We start from the raw sequence: 17,439 nt of genomic DNA, 5'->3' as shown, positions 1-17,439 counted from the left end.
CAAATTCGTTTACTGCAACGCACGCGCGGACAAAAAAGCCTACATTACGAAAATAAAGAAAAATTTCATTTTCGTTGCCTCACTCCCATTCCTTTCATTTCAGGACGTAAGGTTTAATAGTATGGAAATGAGTGCTCGCCAGATACCATTCGGCATCCCTCGAAAGTCTTTTGTTCTAATCGTGTTGAAAACGTGATAGCGTAATGTGCGTATGGAGACATTTTTGTTTGTTATTTTGTTATCCGAGTCTTTTTATTGTTACGTATTTTATTTTATACTTATTATAAATATATTATATAATATATAGCCGTGTGGTCCCGGCATAGAATAGGCCATCCCTTCCTTTTCCGTGGGTATCGTAAGAGACGACTAAGGGAGGACGAGAAATGGGCAGCAGCGTCTCTCTTAAAACACCTCTAAAGCCTAACTGCGATTGCCAATCCGCCTGCCAAGCATGGCAACTACTAACAATCCCTCCTCCTACAATAGGGGAATGTTTGGCAGTGGACAGTCAATGACAAATAACGAACAATAATAATTTTTCACGCGCCATAAAGTTCCTTTGTTTTGTTTTTTTAATAAACAGCTTTCTATTTGCAAGCCAGTTCGAAATTTAAATAAAACCTTTTATTAGTTACCTCCTTAGTAGCCATGTTTCGAAGTAAAAGGTCATTCCATTTTTAAATTACAGGACAGATATGAGTTTACATAGTAATTTATCCGACCGCAAAACACCACAGATATGGATTTTCATACAACTTTTGCCGGCCGCTGCCTGCATGTATCTGGCCAGTACGGCAATTTTGATTTTATCTCAAAGAAGATTGTCAAAATAATGCTCACATTTCCAAGCATGTTTGAGAAAAATATAATTACAAAATAACATTTTGTTAATATGATATAAAAATTGTTTGTTTATTTTCCTAAGTCCTACTAATTGAGATAATATTCGATGTTATTAAATTTTATTATGAACATTGTTTTGTGCCTTGAATTAAAATTAATATTGTAATTTCATATTTCATAATTGGAGCTAGTTATGGAGAAAATAACCGTATGATTTGATATGGCTATTCCAAATAATGTATGCATACATATTCTCTGGATAAGCTCTAATTTTCAAATGTATTCTAAATGGTTGTATATTCTGAATTAATAGATTTTTTTCTAAGTTATCTTTACGGCTATTGATGTTTCCCATTAGCCCATCTTTAATATCTATTACTACAATTGTTAGTGTTCACCGTGTATGCCCCGGCATAGAATGGGCCCCCGTGGGTGTCGTAAGAGTCGACTAAGGGTTGGCGAAGGATGGATAGCATCGTTCGTCTTAAAACATCTCTGAAGCGTAATTAAAGGCAATTACTATCAAAACGCTCCTTATGGGGAAGGCTTATGTCTAGCAGTGGACAGCTAAAGGCTGAAATGATGATGATGTGTAGGGGATAAATTCACAGATAATTGGATGAGTTTTAGTTTTCTGAACGATAGAGGGCAGGAAACGAGGTATCTCTTTACATAAACTTATTAAACCATCTACCAGAACAAGTCTTTGTAAAATAAAGGGCGCGTATTCCATAAAAACAAACAAAAAGACAAACCTACATAATATTAGTTTACATTTCCAAGCATCCTGCGGATAAATGAGAGCTAGGCAGCTTTACTCGCTATCAGGATTTAATAAAACGATATGGCTTCGTTAGCACCCATAATAAGGTTAGCTGGATATGAAATGAGTGCTTATTACTGAAGTTACGATGCAGGGATATGAATTCTAGAGTATATGAAATTGTTTTCTGGCTATTAAGTTTATATTAGAGGCACTAATCGCTAGTCTTTATTAACAATGTCGGATCTTAGACTTAGCTACTCGTATGAGTTTGTTCATTAACTAGTTCATTGTAAACATTCAATTTTGTAAATAAAGACATAGGTAAAATTATGATTATAGGCATATAATATAGCTATGAGTTTTAAATTTTTTTTTTACAATATAAAGGGTAAACGTCCATGCGGCTCACCTGATGTTAAATGATTACCGCCGCCCATAGACACCTGGAACATTATAGAAATTGGGAATTAGAAGAAGAAGTAATACAATCATTATTATATCATGTTATTTTGTTAGTAGTTGCCATGCTTGACAGGTGGGTTGGCAACCGCAGGCCTTTGGTAATGTTTCAAGAGGGACTGATTGTTGCCCATCGTTCGAATAGTGAGTTGCCTTAGTCGCCTCTTACAACACCCACGGGAAAGGAAGGGGTGGCCCATTCTACGCTGGAACCACATGACAAATAAGAAGCAAGCTATTTATTTTATAATTTTTCTTTATAATGTATTTCCGGATAGCATAATTTCACAGTAATTTTTAGTAAATGACAAAAAATATTCTTATAATTAATGTAAGTAGCGAGCGAAAATCACATTTATGATTTGTCACTAGTTATAGCACTGTGATTAAAAATAACGATATCACAGAATGATAATGAATTAATTATATCGATACATGTTACATATGAAATATAGGAAGTAATATAAACTGCGTTCGATAAAGTATTGAGAATGCAGAGCTCAAGTCAAAAGTTACTCCAGGAAGGCCGCAAAAGTTTGTTTCAGCCGTAACTTTACATGGTATAAATGGATTAACCCAACTTCATCCACGATCACAACTTTGGGCAAACAATTAAAATGGTAATAATTTATTTGTTCCCCAATTACGGGTAGTGTCAACAAAGTAAATTTTATACAGGGTATTTTGTTGTTATTAAATTTTGTTTATTTATTACCCGTTTTGAGCAATTTCATATACGTGTATATAAGAAGGTAGGAAGCCACTTCTAGATCAAATTTTAAGTAAAATCTTTAGAAATACAAATATAAAAACGGCATTCAATTAAAAACTTCTGCTTTTGTGTGTTATCGACACAATTTTTATTATTTTATTTAAGATCCCTCATATATTTTTCTTCTACGTACATATAATGTCTAGACATATAGTACAAATATAACATATAGTAATGGAAACGAGAGAGATAGACAGAAAAATAAAAACAAAAGAAAAAATTAGAGAGTTTTTATTTTATTCGTTATTTTTTTAAATATGAATGAATTATGAATAAATTAATAAAATAGAGCAATTGCGTGTTTCTATTTCCATGTGTTATTTACAAATAATGAAATTAATACAACATTCAAATTTATTAACCGGTATTACAACAAAATAAAATGTATCTAAACAATGTTTAATAAAACTTTGTCCAAGTGTATTGTTTAGTCAGGGTAGTAAGATTTAATTGTAATTTTGTGTATGAAAACCTGTATATAATTATAATAAAATTTATCATTCTAAACACCTTTTATTTTTAATAATATAGACTTTCTTTTATGTAAATATAAATAAATGTTGTATTTAAATGTTATTGCCATCTCAATATATATTGAACACTTGTTTATCTTAAGTCAAATTTTTTTATAACATAGGAGGCAAACGTGTATGTGCCTTCTCTGATGGTAAGTGATTACTGCAACCCATAAGCACCTGCAACATTAAAGAAATTGCAGGTGTGTTGTTGATATTTTAAGACAGAATTTTCTTAAAGATTTCGATGTTTTTTGGACGTCATTTTGAGTGGTTTACAAAAGAAGGGGTCTTTCAATTTGTCTGTTTTTGTGGCTATATTACGCCATTACGCCATCTATTCTGAACCGAATCCGATAATCCTTTTTGCAATCAATGGGATTTGTTCTGGTGTTGGTCAATCTATTTATAGATACAGGAATCCATATTCTAAATTCAAATATTTTAATATAATGTCTCTATAGACCATCTCGTCGAATACAGGAATACAGGGCAAGATACAGTCGTCAACTGTATCTTGCCCTGTATTCCTGGAATTGAATGAGTCACCCTTTTCTCTCCCGTGGGTGTCGTAAGAAGCAACCAAGGAAACATACTGGTTGAAGATAGATAGATAGATACTCTTTATTGTTTCCTCCAAAAGATTACAATAGTAAACTTATCATAAATATAATTGAAGGTCTAATTGTGGTTGCCGGCCCACCTGTCCAGCGTGGCAACTAATCGCAAAATCTCTATTATGGAAGAGGCCTATATCCAGTAATCAATAGCTAACGGCAAATATAATAATATAAGTTTATTTTGTCACAAATGGATTTGTTTTCAATAGACTTCGAAAAGGAGGCAGTTCTTAATTTGGTAGTGTTTTTTCTTATTATCTCATATCTCTGTCAGTTATAAAAGGACATATTGTAAATTGGTTTTATAGAATTTTTATCAGTAAAAAATCAGAGTTTTTTTTTTTATACAACTTAGAATGGCAAACAAGCTAACGGTCCTCCTGATGTAAAGTGGTAACCGTCGTCTATACACATGAGCACCATACCATGGATATAACAGAGTATACTGTTTCGCCCATGACACCCCTCATACGTTGCCATTCCTGAGGACTCAGGTGTTATTCCTCTGTACCCTGTAAATTCACATCATATCCCACCCTTCAACCCGAAACACAGCCACGCAGTTGAATTCAAAATAACCAGTTTTGACCACAATTGAAGTAGTTTTTTAGCATAATCTTGTTTTTTTTTTTACTGTATAATATATACTTCTGAATTGAAGACATTTGTATTTGAATCTAAAAGGATATATGTTGGATTTCCGCACCCTAACTTCTCTATAACAGCTGATGAAGGAATCCGCTTTATAAATGCTTTGTCTTTAAGCTTAGCTTGTTTATCAACATTTCCCGGATGTAATAAATTCCCTTTCAAGAATAGAAGGGGCTGCTCAAAAGAGGGAATGCCGACGAAATTGTATCAACGACGAGAGCCTTCCTTATGCATATTATTTTAATAAATGTAATTTTAATAATTTTGCGTAATAATATGGAAAACCGACATTTTTTTTATACAACTTAGAATGGCAAACAAGCTGACGGCCCACCTGATGGAAAGTGGTAACCGTCGCCTATAGACCTGAGCAGTACCATGGACATAACAGAGTATACTGTTTCGCAATGATACCCCCCATACGTTGCCATTCCTGAGGACTCAGGTGTTATTTCTCTGTACCCAGTAAATTCACTCCATATCCCACCCTTCAAACCGAAACACAGTTGAAACACGAATGGGACAGAGGTACCCAAGCAATGGACTTTTGTACAAAGTCTCCCTCTGGTCTCCTCTTTCGATGGGCATTAGGGAAGAAATGTTTATGTGTATCTAAGTCACCAAATAAATAGCAAACGAATCTAATATTCATATGTTAGATTTGTTTGCCAATGACCTTTTATTTTTGTATATTGGCGTCTTAGATTATATAGATAGAGTGATGGGATAGTTAGAAGCCTTTGTCAACCGATGAGCGTAATCTTTGCAATGCCCACATTTTGTCTAGCATGTTGGAATCTAACGTAGTAGAGACTCGACTAACGAGCCTCCTGCCGTCATGCAGATTAGTTTGTTTTTATTTGTTCTTTTTACATTTATAATTTAGCATGGATACAACCTTATTCATCTCTGTATATTATCACATTTCTTACAATTTATATAATTTACCTATTAATTTTATAAATTAAATACAATTGTATACAGAGCTATAATTTATGAATTAATTTGTATTCTCCGAAAGCATTGCTTTCCTTAATTGTAACGCAAAATAATTATTCATCTCCAAAATTTTAATTTAAAATTTAATTTGCCTCTTTTATGTTCTTAAAGGTTATGGTACTTTGCATAACCGAAATTTATTTTTCACGCTGTGTATTATATCGTCATAGTCGTAGAATACTGACGGATCTGACGAAGATTACATATAAAGATCCGTCAGTATTCTACGACTATGACGATATGTGACTATGTCGATACCATGGATTTTATTACGGTTTTTGATGATCTTCAAATATTTTTTAATTTAACTGTATTTTTACGATTAAAAAGTCACTTACTTTTCGAAGGAAAATCAACTTTCAGATTTACAATCATCATCATATTTCATTATTTCAGCCATTATCCGTTTACTGCTGGATATAAGACTCCCTCACAGACTGCCATAAAGCATTTCATCTAGTGGGGGTCGTCCTACACTGTGTTTACCCGTACGTGGTCACCACTCAAGAACCTTTCTTCCCCATCGGTTGTCGGTTCTTCGAAATATGTGACAAGCCCATTGCCACTGGGGGGAAAAGGATTGTTAGCGATGGGGTTTGACAGCCCCATTGCTAGCAATGCGCTCTATCGGGTCGGCCTCTGCGTGGTTCCCCCTGGAAACCATCGTGAACAATTCTTGTTGAATTCGTCACGATGGACTAACTGGCCTGCTTCATCCTTATCTATTATCCTTCACTGGTGCCCCGCCGATGTATACCGATGGCGAGGGTGGGGTTACTATTTCATTATCACCCATAAAAAAACTTATTACCACTTTAGTTTGCTTATCCTTCGGGCTATGTTGGTTATTTTAGTTCTTTTGCAGATATCCTCATTTCGGATGCACAATTCACAATACCGTGTTTTAAATTTAATTATTAAAGCAATTTTTTCGTCTAAAATTTTCTTTTTTGCAGAACAAACTCTGTCCAAGCATACATATGCATTGAATTTTTATGCAGTTTTTACACACTTAAAAACTGCATAAAAAAGTAAGACTAATTCCATCAGAGGGAAACTTTGTAGAAGTTGTTTGCTTGGGCACCTCTGTCCCATTCGTGTTTCTACCGTGAAGCAGTTGTGTTTGCATGGCTATATTTCGGTTTGAAGGGTGATATGGCAGTGAAGTTATCGGTTACAGAGAAATTACACCTAAGTTCTCAGGAATGGCAACACATAGATACCCCCTATGCGTTGCCATTGGCGAAACAGTATACTCTGTTATGTCCATGGTATTGCTCATGTCTATAGGCGACGGTTACCGTTTTCCATCAGGTGAGCCGTCAGCTTGTTTGCCATTCTAAGTTACATAAAGAAAGGAATATGCACTTCTCCTGAAGGTTACGAATACATATATTGCAATGGAAGCTATAAAAGCATATTATAATCTTTGTTATTCCATATTGATTGAAAAAGGTAATATTCAGTAATTGAATTGAATTTTTTAGCTTCTATTTAATTTTCCTGTGTGTATTTATCATATTATATTCAATATAGATAACTTATTTCCAAAAACAACCCTTTATAATGCTGACAGCTTTTAACAGATGAATTTAGAAGTTACTAGCTGTCAATAAAATGTATTTGGACCTTTCATAATAATATCGTTTCAGGCAAAATAAATAGGGCTTTAGATTTTTTTTTTTTAAAATATTTTATGATTTATTTATAGAATTATTAATCTCTATCTTTGAATGTGAACCTATAGAGATCATTTCTGTATGTTTAAAAATAAATTTAAAAATAATTTTTTTTTAAAATAATTAAGAACCTATTCTTTTGGGGGGAAAGGGATTGTTAGTAATGGAGATTGAGAATCCCATTGCTAGCATTATACCAAACCAGGTCGACATCCTCGCGGTTCCCCCTGAAACTATCATGGTTAATTCTTGATGAATTCATCATGATGGTCTAACTGGCCTGTTTTCATTCTCATCTGTGATAGACCTTCACTGATGCTCCGCCAGCGTATCCCGTTAGCGCAGGCGGAGCTACCATTCCATTTTCACCCATCGAAAAAGAAACCAATTCTTTTTTAATTAATAGTAACAATAAATTATTTAATAGACCAAACAGTGCCGGTATATACATATTTATGTACATATGTGTGTATATAGATATATTAGGCGTCTGTATCTGTATATATTTGAAATTATAAAAAAAATCAATAAAAATAAAAATACATATACATATATATACGTAGTTCCCTTAAATTTTAAAACGTTTCTGTATTCACTAAAATTATTATGTCTTCATAATTGATAATAATTATTAAAAAAAAAATATTATAATATATCATGAAAAAATTACAGAAATCTTTGACAAAAATTGTCTGCCTGAATAATTTAGCCACCATGCTTATATATAAATTTGAACGAATAAATATATGTGTAAAATTAAATAGCAAGTACACAAAATAATTAACTATTCAGAAATAGCAACTATAGAGATTTTCTGATCTCTATGATGCTATTTTAATCTATGAGATGATGCTTACCACATTTTTAATTAGTATAAAAAAACCTATACTGGGAAAACTATATTGAAACCATAAACTAAAATATTTATATAATATAGGTATGTAATCTTAATCAACCAATTAATTAATTAATCTTAATTAATAATATTAATTAATTATATAATCTACATTTATAAATCCTAATTAATTAATTAATTTTAGTGTTGTTCATTAATCTTTTGTTGAAGTGAGTGAATTGCTATAACGATATAAGTTAATTAGTAATACTGAAACAATAGAACAGCTAAACCATATGTAATATTTTGACCTAATTTTTCAGTTCAACGCAGACACCGATGTGTTTAATTCGGTTTAGTATGATTCACTGAATTACTAATACAGTGCAATAATTGTTATGTTTGTGCAATTTTTTATTTAAATATATATATATAATAGTCAAAATTTATATTATAAATGCGAAAGTTTGTAAGGTTGTTTGTTACTTTTTCACGTAAAAAGTAATGCGTGGAATTGACTTAAATATGGTACATAAGTAGGTAATATCCTAACTCAACACAGGTATTTTATATACTTACTGCTTTATGCGGGCGAACCCGTGAAAACAGCTAGTATTACATATACATTTGTCTCTCTTAAGATCGTGTATGCTGTAATCAAAATTAAAATTTTAAATTATTATTTATAGGCATATGAATATTTAGGTCACTCGTCTGGTAGCTGACCGTATAGTGCGTCACCATAGTGCGAGTTTCATTTAAAGGAAGAATTTATTTGTAAGCATTTTGGAACTAAATATAAATCTTTTACAACATATGCTCTTATAATTTCTGTCCACGATATCTTACTGATTTACGCGTGCGTAGCCGCGGGGTACAGCAAGTAGAACATATATATTTGTCTCTCTTACGAACGTGTATGCTATAATCGAAATCATCGTCTTAATTTATTATTCATAGGCATATAAATATTTAGGTCATCAGTCTGGAGGCTGATCGTATAGTGCGTCTCCATAGTGCGAGTCTCTTTTAAAAGAAGAATTTATTTATAATCATTTTAGAACTAAATATAAATCATTCACAACGTGTGCTCTTATAATTTCCGTCCACGATATCTTATTGATTTACGCGGCCGGAGCCGCGGGGTACAGCAAATATTACATATACATTTGTCTCTCTTAAGAACGTGTATGCAATAATATAAATCAACGTCTTAATTTATTATTCATAGGCATATAAATATTTAGATCACTCGTCTGGTGGCTGACCGTATAGTGCGTCCCCATAGTGGGTCCCCATAGTGGGAGTCTCTTTTAAAGGAATAATTTATTTATAATTATTTTAGAACTAAATCTAAATCATACACAACGTGTGCTCTTATAATTTCCGTCCACGATATGACCAAAAAAAAAGCGCAATAAATAATAACGTAATTAAATTCCTTTATTATGTTTTGTAACTGTAATATTATATGATATTGCATAAATTTATAATAGAGTCCAAAATATTAAGTTTAAAAGATTTACTAATTTACATCAACGATTTTGTTCATGTAACCTCAATATTAATTATTTAATAATTACATTTAATGGACATAGTTTGCTTTGCAAAAAGTTACAGTTGTGACATACAGTAATACATTAGAATATACAGACAGAGCATCGAGTCTCAAAAACGGGTCAACTTTTTGAGTCAGCTAATTTGAAAACGTTTTTTTTATCAGTATTCTATATACTAACGCACATAGTGTGTCTTGACGTATCTATATTTAATTATTTAATAAAAAAAATAAAAAAATTATAAAAGAAAATAAATATAGAAGTCATAAAGGAAACATTCATAACTATTATAAAGGAATCATTGATAATTGTTTATGATACAAAATTGTATGAAAAAGTTGACCCGCTTTCCTTGAAGCATTTATATGGGGACACTCTATCTATATAATCTAAGATTAATACATATATTCCGATAAACTAAAATTAAATGTTCAAAAAAATTAATAGATTACTACGCAAAGGACGACAAGATAATGTTATTGTGGTCATTTTATAGGACAAATTAGAAGAGGAAAATTATTAAACTATCCTAAATAATTGGATCAAGTCAAAGCGATAAAAATGATGACTAAAAATAAGGTATAAAAATAAGTAAGTTACTTTATTATACTATAATAGCATTAAGTCTGCCTTTCATACCATATTTTTTTTGTAAGGTAATCAATAAAGAATAAATAAATAAATAAGTGTATATGCTCAAAACATACAAAAAATACGCATCGCAAATTCCTCCTCGTGAGTGAATGAAACCAGCATTGTAAAAGAATCGTAATACTAGATTTGACTTTGAAAAAAAAAAAGAAAATATCCATTTTCAGTTTGAAAAAAGAATAGTAATTATTAATATCTCTATTCTTATTTTAAAATGTATATGAATACACTAAGGAATGGCGAGATGTTTCGTTTTAAATTTTAAATATTTGAATATAGAACGTGCAATTCTATTAACGGATACATTTTTCTTTGTAACAAGCAGAAATTTTCTACGTTCTAATCTGTCGTAGTGAGAAAAATGTATCTAATAATAATAAGTAGGGATAAGGGATTGTTAGGAATGAGGATCTAACTTTTTTTTATACGACTTAGAATGGCAAACAAGCTGACGGCCCACCTGATGGAAAGTGGTAACCGTCGCCTATAGACATGAGCAGTACCATGGACATAACAGTACACACATATATTGTTTCGCCCATTATACCCCCCATGCGTTGCCATTCCTGAGGACTCAGGTGTTATTCCTCTGTATCTGTTCCATTACTAGCAATATGTTCTATCAAGTCGACCTCCACGTGGTTCCTCTTGGAAACCATTGTGGTTAATTCTTGTAGATTTCGTCACGGTGGGCTAATTGACTTACTTTCATGCTCACCATTATCCCTTACTGGTGCCCTGTCAGCGTATACTGATAGCACAGGTCATACCATTACATTATCACAAAAAAAGTTTTTTTTTTATACAACTTAGAATGGCAAACAAGCTGACGGCCCACCTGATGGAAAGTGGTAACCGCCGCCTATAGACATGAACAGTACCATGGACATAACAGAATTTACTGTTTCGTTCATGATACCCCCCACGCGTTGCCATTCCTGAGGACTCAGGTGTCACTCCTCTGTACCCAGTAAATTCACGCCATATCCCACCCTTCAAGCCGAAATACAGCTATGCAAACAACTGCTTCACTATTGAAACACGAATGGGACAGAGGTACCCAAGCAATCGACTTTTGTACAAAGTCTAAAAGTTGTATTTCAAGCTATTCACCGTTGTAGAAAAATCAAAAGTCGGAAACAAAGTACTTTTATTTTACTAGTTAAGAGTTTATCAAACATTTAAGCATCGATGAGTATTAAACATGAACTGTCGAAGAAATTGTTTTGTACCAAACAAATTCTCAGAAGTTGAATCTAACAACAATTTTGGGCAACAGTTGTAAAGTTTCGTTTAGTATTGATGCCTTTTGGTTAAAGATTTTCTTCATAAAGTAATTGTTTTGAATATCTTAATAGGAGTCTAGTTTTAATCCGCGACTTTGTTCGCATGACCCGGATATTTCAGTTGATATAAAAAGAATACTAGATCATTTTTTTTATACAACTTAGACTCACCTGATGGAAAGTGGTAACCGACGCCTATAGACATGAGCAGTACCGTGGGCATAACAGAGTATACTGTTTCGCCCATGATACCCCCCATGCGTTGCCATTCCTGAGGACTCAGGTGTTATTCCTCTGTACCCAGTAAATTCACGCCATATCCCACCCTTCAAACCGAAACACAGTCATGCAAACACAACTAATCATCATGAACATCTTTTCATTCAAGTGTTACCTCTACACAAGGCAAGTAGTTCATGCTGGCTGGAACCAGCTTTATTTCATAAAAAATATTTGGTATGCATTAAACTTCATAATGATTGGTAAGGCGCCAAGATGTAACAATGTTTTGAAATTTTCAAAATTGAAAAGAACTGATACATGTACGACTTCATTCTAAAGACTGAATATCCTGACTTTTCCAAGCCTTTATATTGTTGAAATAATGTTTTTTGTGAAAAAGAATAAACTTTTATTTGAAAAGTTAAAAAGTGACCGTAATACCGATAAAATTCGCGTTCAGCCTCACGTCACAGCATTATTTGATAAAAGTTTTTTCGGTATGGCCTCTAAAATATATAATACATTCCCGAAAGCATTTAGGGAAATAGACAGTTTAAATGTATTTAAGAAAAAAGCAAAAGAATATTTGTCAGCCAAATGTTACTATACGTTGCATGACTATTACATTGATAAATATTAGACATACAATTTAGTTATTTTTATTGTCATTTTTTACATTTTATTATATACTTCATTCTCGGCTAATTTGCCGGTTTTCTCAGACAACCCGTCCCAAAAACATTTGGAAAAAAGAAAGCTAAGATCCCAACCCCTTTTATTACGTGTGTGTATGCAAATATGCATATATATTATTTTTATGCTTCATAGCTCTATACGTGTGTATGCGTGTCTGTAGTAGTGTGATGTGGTGCATCTTGTAAGTTTAGTGTGATTATTTTATTACTTTACATATTATGAACGAGGAATGCATGGCTGCTTGTTTTTGTAATATACCTATATTGATGTTCGCGTGTAGTTGTTCGCAATACCTACTCAAGCTATTCGCTATTACACCTGTCGCTCCCACTATTATTGGCAATACTAGTGGGTAGTACATTTTATTATTATTATTGACATTGTTTTTCTTGTTATATAAGTTATTATTACTTTAATTTTATAAATGTGGAATAATGGACATGTAATTATTCTTTTCATCTAATGTATGTACCCATATTCGTGCAATTAACGATTTGAATTTGAATTTGAACAAACAAGTTAACATTGACATTCGTAATATTGGTACGTTTGTTCAAATAAAATTTTCTTTTTAGCCGATTTCAAAAAAGAAGACCGGTCACATATTGGTCTTATTTTTTTGCTATTTGTTACCTCATAACTCTATTTTCGATATATATAAATCGATTTGGTAATTCTTCTCCTGTCTAAAAAGAAAAAAAAAACTACTAGATTGGTCACATTGAAATTTTGCCAAAATGAGTTCATTGGTTTAGATTTTGAATCAAAATATCAGATTTTTCTACTATTGAAGTCGGAATATTTTTGTAGAGTAAAATTTTAAATTATTAAGATTCCGACTTTATATAAGTATTACCAAAAATATTAAGTCATTATGAAAAATTTACATACAATAAAAAAATTGAATATATAGTGACGTCACGAGTCCAGTGTCGATATAATGACAGTTCGGAAGTTATGAAAATCACATTGGAAGCGACCTACTCGCGGAATTAAGCGGGCTGAACGTTGACCCCGATACGATATGATAGGGCTGTCGACACAAACAAAGGAGCCGTTCTGAGGCGACATTTCTCTAAGCTCTTAGTCTAAAATTTCAATTTCATAATTTCACGAAATTACTAGTTTATGGACTATGTAATAAGTTAAATTTGTAATAATTTTGACATAAATCTAATTCATAATAAAATTAATTCATACTGGTTCTTAGAATAAAAAGTTCATTGCGATGTCAAATTCCAAATTTAAATTTTAGAACTAGATTAAGAGTAATGGCAACACAAAATCGTTACTTAAGATGATTACGCTAAATAATTATTAAATTACATATTTAGAATTTTCTTGTAATCTTTAGAATTTAATGAATTATAAATAAATTGAGAAGACCATATTAAAGCAATAAATATGTATACATAATAATTATTACAACTAGATTGTGGAAGTTATCATAATTATGTTTTTTTTTTGTTACCTTCAATTTACAGATCAGTAAACTCCACACTACAGGTAATTATAATTTTTGTACATGTAAAATTATTTATAACATTTAAAATTAATAATTAATTATAAGTGATTAAGCTTATAATTTAATCTAGATAATACAACGTCAATTCTGTAATTTAATAAAAGTATAGTTAAAAAGTTATCACTCTAAAAGAACTATAATTTAGAATTTAGAATAAAATTAGATATAAAAAATAAAGGAAATAAATATTTAAAAGCTATTAATATTACAAATTATATTGTATTCATAGTAGTTTTGCATGATGTAACTTTATTAATTATTTTTTATAATTAAACATATTATTATTATTATTTATTGCGGTTTTATTATGTAGAAAATTATATATTATGTAGTTGAAATTTAAAAAAATGAAACATAATTTTTACAACCCTACAGCAGCGTTAATAATTCGCCCGTTATTTCGTTTACATTTGGGCTACCGGATCAACCCACTTCAACCCGTCGACCGCTTATACTAACAACGTCTAGTTTTAGCGAAGTGGAAAAGTAAATAATCGGTTTTCGTACCTTGTGTTATGACGTGGGTTAAAAAGAAAATAGCATTAGCGAAGCGACGAGGTAGATGTCTCAAATGGCGAATCAAGTGAATCAATTATAGGACGTATATTGATGTGAATAGAGATAAATATTGTTGATTTAAAATTGCCCTAGTTTGTTTTCTTTTTCGATGTTTTCCGTTTGAAAATATAGTAACAATATTTTGTTTATTTCCATCTTATGTTCAAATGTTTATTTGTTATATAAATATTTGAACATTCAAGAGATTTTTAGAGGCATCTCTCGTGGGTACTGGCCATTACGTCACAAAGAGGTCGCACGTGTCTTTGGTCTAAAAATTATTATTTTTAATATCGTTATAATTAATAATCACTAAAGATATTACATTAATTCAAAGTACTGTATTTAATTCCTTATTCTTTTTTTATAAAATGAGGCCTATAAAATCAAAGTTAGCTAAACGCCATAAAATCGATTTCATTTTCACTTTGTAATCAAATATAGAGGAAGTTCTATTAATTAAAATTCAAATTATTACTAATATTGTATTTTTTTTCCAATCTGGTTTAAAACATAGAATATTGTTCCATATCCTTGTCAAAATATTAGTTCTTGTAGTTTCCTGAACGTTCGATAAACTGGGATTTAGCTGTCTTTGATTTTATAGGCCTCAAATATCGAAATTAGAAGAAAACGTGATTACGAATCGTAGCGCTGCGCATTGCTAAAATTCAACGAAATAGGTATAGCTTAGATAAATCTCGCAGATTACTGAGAAATCACCCGTAGATTGAGATTAGTTAATAGGGTACTAATTAAGCACAACTCGCTAACAATCAGCTCTCGTAACGGGAAATGACAATCAAACTGACGGTCCACCTAATGAAAGTGGTAATCATTGCCTATAGATACGAACAGTACGTGAACATCGCAGATACCTATCATGCGTTGCTATTCCTAAGGATAGTCATTTATGATTGGAAACCATTAAACAATCTTCTCTTTTCTATAGCCAGAGTACCGTTCTTTGGCATCATATTGATAATTTTAGACAGTAGAGTACTTATAGAGTAAAATTCATCAATAGTCCAAAGAGAATTAGATAAAAATGGGGTTTGGAACGTTCTCTTTTTTACAACACAGCAGCATGTGGCTATGTTGATTTTTTTTTACAACATAGGGGGCAAACGAGCATGCAGCTCACCTGGTGGTAAGTGACTACCGCTGCCCATGATCACACACAACACCAGCGGTATTGCAGGTGTTCTGCCGGCCTTTTAAAAAGGAATATGATGGTAAGAGACTACCGTTACTCATGAGCACCCACAATATTGTACAAGCAAATTCCCTTATATTGCAATTAATCACAGACAAGAGTACCCGCTTCCGATCAAGTTGACCGTCTGCTCCTTTGCTTCTCTATAATACGAGTAATTAAAAAAATGGAACACTTTATCTATGACAAGCTGTTAATTTCGAGACGACTATTAGATTGGATACCTACCCACAATTTTTTTTTTAATTTTCTTAACATTGTGCAATATAGAGTATAGGAGTGAGAAGATTATATTTAGTACAACGAATATTTAATCGGATTCAAGCCACATTTCAATTTGTACCATCGTCTGAAAGATGGTTAAAGTCAAAGTTATTTCTGTTAATAAAAGAAATTTGAACATATCCACCATTATAAATGCCAGGAAAATGTTTTTAAATTCTTTTTAAATTTTGTTACTAAACTAAATTAAATAAATTTGTAAGAAAGAGATCATTTCGAAATTAAAATAGGTTTGTTTCTTATAGACGTTAAGCTTGACAATGACGTTTTTGTGTTAACTGAATCATTATATAAATATTTTATATTTATTTTTTACAGGGAGACAATATTTAATATTAAGTAAATTAATGTGATTTTATTACATAAAATATTACATATGTAATTTTAAAAAAACGAATGTTATTTTTTAAAATGTAATTATATTTATTATTAAATAAATACCTTATCCACCTTCTGCATGAAGACTCCAAATAGGGAGTTCACCACACTAGACACTATGACACATCCGTTAAGATCCAAAAGGAGCATAGACCAACAAAGTACACACACCGCACTGAAACGTCCGGAATCCGGACTGATAATTAGCGCGAAAACGCGCACGCGCCGGCGCGCCGACCGAAACTGACTCATGCGCATCCCGAAACACCCTTCGGTTCTATTTTTTGAATTTTGAAATAGGAACAAAAGAAGGGGGGAGGCGAGCGCCCTCAGTAGTTTAAATATAGAACGGCGCAAGCCACGACACGTCGAGAGTTCGTTCACTCAGGAAAGTGTACTCGTACTGAAAAACTATTGCCATGTTTCTCGTTAAGGTAATAATATAAAAATAAACGTCCGGCCCTTCCGATTCCGGTATTGCCGAATGATAGTTCCCGTACTCATTAACGACACTCTTGATCGATTAAAGTGACGACCAAAATAGATAGTTGTTGTAAATAAAGCGGATTTCTCTAATCTATTAAAACATCGTCAGTTGGTACCGTTGGGACAGGATCACATGTCTTATAAATTAGAGGACATGTGATCAAACAACAAAGTTATTATTTTGATGACGAACTTCATGGTACATACTACAAAGGGCCATATGTACCAACATATGTTCCTTTGTGTAAATAAGTTCTCAGTCAGCTGAAATTTGAAACCTTTTTTTTAAATTACTTTAAAAAGTATCTAAATTTATTGTTCTCCAAATACCTAGTAATTTTTTTGGTTTTTAATTCGGTCCTATTTCTATTCTTTTACACATTTTGAAAATTAAAATTAACATTGCTATTTTTACAATGTTTTTTGAATAATTATCTA

At 32.0% G+C, this 17,439-nt stretch overlaps 1 protein-coding gene across 2 annotated transcripts in view; it reads right to left on the bottom strand.

Annotated features, from left to right (window-relative positions):
• Positions 1–16,740, bottom strand: part of LOC113513180 (protein TANC2) — a 359,681-nt gene extending 342,941 nt beyond the window's left edge. For both annotated transcript variants that reach the window (XM_052898860.1, XM_052898861.1), the window contains exons 1-2: positions 16,579–16,740; positions 2,022–2,055 (exon numbers count right to left, since the gene is read on the bottom strand). The gene's annotated coding sequence lies outside the window, so the exon portion shown is untranslated. The remainder of the gene's footprint in view (positions 1–2,021; positions 2,056–16,578) is intronic.
• Positions 16,741–17,439: the final 699 nt, after the last annotated feature.

This window comes from Galleria mellonella, unplaced genomic scaffold (assembly GCF_026898425.1).
Source record: "Galleria mellonella isolate WM207_F2 unplaced genomic scaffold, CSIRO_AGI_GalMel_v1 utg54, whole genome shotgun sequence".
Classification (NCBI taxonomy): domain Eukaryota; kingdom Metazoa; phylum Arthropoda; class Insecta; order Lepidoptera; family Pyralidae; genus Galleria; species Galleria mellonella.
This window is presented reverse-complemented; position numbering and strand designations above follow the sequence as displayed.